Raw genomic sequence first — 4620 nt, 5'->3', positions numbered from 1 at the left:
TTGATTCTTTCTTTCGAAAATATTACTGATTCCTGGGTGGTAGATTTAGGGGCCTCATTCCATACCACAACTGATAAGAAATACTTTCATGACTATGTTCAAGGAGATTTTGGACAAGTTCGTTTGGGTGATGATAAACCCTGTAAAATTGTTGGAATGGGTAAGGTTCTTGTAAAACGACAAAATGGAAACCAATGGCTACTAAAGGAGGTAAGGCATGTTCTATATCTAAAGAAAAATCTGATTTCAACAAGGAGGTTAGGCGGTGAAGGTTGTGTGACAACTTTCACAGATAAAACTTGGAAGGTCACCAAAGGAGCCTTGGTAATAGCAAAAGGCGAAAAGGTTGGTACATTGTATTTATGCAATGGTATTTTTGACTTTGTTAATGCTTTAACTTCCAAAGAAGCAGATGCAACATTATGGCATCATAGGCTTGGACACATGAGTGAAAAGGGGATGAAGATTCTTTACTCAAGGAATTTGTTGCTGGGTTCGAAGAATGTTGATTTGGACTTCTGTGAGAATTGCATTTATGGAAAGCAGAAGAGAGTCCGATTTCTTAGAGTTGGGAAGAGCGAAAAATTAGAGCTTGTGCATATAGATGTATGGGGACCTGCTCAGGTATCATCTCTTGGTGGCTCTCATTATTATGTTACTTTTATTGATGATGCAACTAGAAAAACTTGGATTTATTGTATTAAGAATAAATCTGATGTATTTGATACTTTTAAAGAAATAGAAAGCTTTGGTTGAGATTGAGACAGGAAAGAAATTGAAGTGTCTCAGATCAGACAATGGAGGTGAATATTGTAGCAAAGAGTTTGATAGGTACTATTCAGAGCATGGAATTCGTAGAGAGAAGACAGTTCCAAGAACACCACAAGAAAATGGTGTGTTAGAAAGGATGAATAGAATAATCATGGAGCGTGCAAGGTGCATGAGATTGCATGCACGATTTCCTTTACAGTTTTGGGAAAATGTTGTAGATACTGTTGTTTATCTAATAAATAGAGGGCCTTCAAGTTCCTTGGATGGTGGTGTTCCGGAGGAAGCATGGTCAGGTAAAAAGGTAAACTACTCCTTTCTAAAGCCTTTTGGTTGTGAGGTCTTTATCCATATTGATAAAGAAAATAGAACAAAGCTTGAGGCAAAGTCAAAGAAATGTACCTTTATTGGATATGGTGTTAATGATTTTGGTTATCGCTTATATGATTACGAAACTCACAAAATCATTAGGAGCAGAGATGTAATATTCAATGAAAAGTTCTTGTATAAGAATCAGTTGCAGGAAAAGAAACATGAAAAAGAAAACAAGGAATACACAGTTCTTGATGAAATCACTGAAAAAGTAAAGGTGCCTGAAAATAATAATAATCAACAACCACAACAATAACAACCACCACAACAACAATAGGCACCCCAAACACCTGAAAGTGGTGTTAGAAGATCTACCAGGATAAGTAGACCTCATGAACGATACTCTCCTTCATTATATTATTTATGGTTGAATGATTCTGGTGAACCCGAATTTTATGAAAAAGAAATGCAGGTTGAAAGCAGGAAGAAGTGGGAGGTAGCCATGGAAGAAGAGATGGACTCCTTAATGCATAACCAGACTTGGGACTTAGTCAGGTTACCTGTAGGAAAATCTACATTGAAGAATAAATGGGTTTATAGGTTGAAGGAAGAAGATGGAGGAAAAGAGGAGTACAAAGCTAGACTTGTGGTGAAGGGGTTTGCACAGAAGAAAGGTATTGATTTTGATGAAATATTTTCTCCTGTTGTTAAAATGACTTCAATCAGAACTATTTTAAGTCTAGTAGCAGTTGAAGATTTGCATCTTGAGCAGTTAGATGTAAAGACAACCTTTCTCCATGGGGATTTGGAGGAAGAGATATATATGCAACGACCACAAGGATATGAAGTCAAAGGGAAGGAGAAACTAGTGTGCAGGTTGAAGAAGAGCTTGTATGGCTTAAAACAGGCTCCAAGGCAGTGGTATCTAAAATTTGACAAGTTTATGTCTGAACAAGGTTATGCTAGATGTCACTCTGATCATTGTGTTTATCTGAAAAAGCAAAATGATGGCAGCTATATTATATTGTTATTGTATGTAGATGACATTTTTTTTGTAGGGTCTAAGATGCAAGAAATAAATGTGCTCAAAAGAAAATTGGAAAATTCATTTGCAATGAAGGATTTGGGAGTTGCAAAACAAATCCTTGGTATGAGAATAACCAGAGATAGGAAAAATCGTAAATTAACTTTGTCTCAGAATGAGTACATACAAATGGTGTTGAAAAGATTTAATATGCACAATGCAAAACCAGTTAGTACACCTTTTGCTAGCCATTTCAAACTTAGTAAGGAAATGTGCCCAAAGACCCAAGAAGACATGGATTATATGTCTAAAGTTCCATATGCATCAGCAGTTGGAAGCTTAATGTATGCAATGGTTTGCACAAGGCCTGATATTGCACATGCAGTAGGAGTTGTAAGCAGGTACATGAACAATCTAGGAAAGGAACATTGGATGGCAGTGAAATGGATTCTCAAATATTTGAAAGGTACGACAAATAAAGCATTATGCTTTGGTGGTTCAAACATTTCTCTACAGGGATATGTTGATTTAGATATGGTAGTTGACAGAGATAATAAGAGGGGCACTACAGGATATGTATTTACTATTGGTGGAGCAGTTATCAGTTGGGTTTCAAAAATCCAAAGTGCTGTTGCACTTTTAACAATAGAAGCAAAGTATGTTGCTACTATAAAGGCTAGTAAAGAAATGATTTGGTTACAAAGGTTTATGGGTGAATTGGGTAAGGAGCATGATATGGGCACGTTATACAGTGGTAGCCAAAGTGCCATTCATCTTGCAAAGAACTCAACATTTCATTCCAGGACTAAACACATATATCTCAAGTACCATTTCATACGATCAGTGTTGGAAGATGGAGATTTAAAGCTGGAAAAGATACACACTAGCCAGAATCCTGCAGATATGATAACAAAAGTTGTAACCAGGGAGAAACTGAGAATATGCTTAGTTTCAATTGGTCTTCAAGGATGATGATGAAGATGAGAAACAGCCAGGTCCAAAGAGGAGTCATTGTCCAGTAAATGAAGCAGTAGTGAAGTTGCTACAATCATTCTCCAAGTGGGAGATTGTTGAGTATGGAACATGATTGTTTAGAGGTCTTTGTTTCAGCTGGATGCATACCCCAGGAAGTTTGTACACCCCTCCACGCGGGGGTGCGTGGCGGACTGGTCCGGGGGGGCCGATCGCCCCGGCTGGGGGGTCCGAGGGCTAGTGGTCACCTTGCGAGGGTTTCGAGGGTAGCGCCCGCGAAGCTAAAAAATAGATGTAAAATTTCCTTGTAAAAGTATAGTAATTTCAAGTCAATCTGGGCCGTTCATTAGGCGAATGATCTGACGGTAGAACTTATGTTTAGTTTAGGGTTTTTTTCCCTAGAAGGAAACCCCTCTCTCTGTATGAGGGCATTGTATTTGAGGCTATGATATAGATGTGTACTCTTTGAGCCAGAAACAGAGAGGTGAGACTGTCAGAGAAAACAAAGGATATTACAGCGGATCTGATGTAGGTTATGTCTCTTCATTTTGTTGGATAATAGAAAGGAAGGACTGGCTGTTCGGGGTGGACGTAGCCCAAACTGGGTGAGCCACATATATTTGTGTCTCTCTTGTTTTATGTGTTTTCTGTGTTTATATTTCTGCAATATTTTGTGTTCCATTGCTCCGTAATATATAATTTTCTAACAAGCCTCTACGCACTTAGTTGTAGATCCTCTTTCTATGCTAAGACTCTTCACTCTTAGCTCTCATAGACCCATTACATTAATCAATTGCCCAAAATCTTCCTAAGAACTGAACTGCCTTAGACTTTTCTAAGACACCTTTTTATACATTCCCATGGTCCACGGATCAAGGGTGAATCTCATCAAGCCCACAAAAGCTATCTAAACTAAGGGCGAAAACCATTTTTGACTATTTACATCTTCATGCTCCATGAAAAAAATGCGGAGACTTTACATTCTTTATACAAAAATTGGGCCTTCAGCCCCAAAACTTGGGCTTTTAACCGTAAAATTTACCCTAGGGGACCCATTCTAAACAGGCCCCCAACAAAAATCTGGTGACCCACCCTGCATCACTCAGTCGGTGTGGAGATCTTGTCACAAAGAGCTCCCAACTCCACCTGAACGGCTACAAGCTCAATGGTACATTGCATCGTTGCCTGCTTAGCCTACTCGACAATTGCTTCATTGCTACTTCTGCGTTATCTGCCTGTATTTTCTTCTGTGTCGCTTGCAGACTGGCCAATTTACCTTCAATGGAGGTTTTGAGTACATAGGCTTCCTCTAGCTAAGGCCCCAATCTGGCCTTCAATACTACCTCCTTGCGTTGAGCTGCATCCACCTGTTCCTTTAATGCCTTTGCTTCCTACAACTTTGCCAACCTCTCCGTGATGGTAATGATGTGTACCATCACTTGAGCTCGTCGTAACTCTGCTGCATCTCGCATGCCTCAGTTTCTAGTCTTTGCAGGTTGGGATCTTCCTGCAGATTGGTAACTACTTCGAGCACCTGCTCAAAG

The sequence above is a fragment of the Pinus tabuliformis genome, chromosome 8 (assembly GCF_031772625.1).
Source record: "Pinus tabuliformis cultivar Carrire ecotype Pingquan chromosome 8, CPIR1, whole genome shotgun sequence".
NCBI lineage: Eukaryota > Viridiplantae > Streptophyta > Pinopsida > Pinales > Pinaceae > Pinus > Pinus tabuliformis.
Note: the sequence above shows the minus strand (reverse complement) of the source record.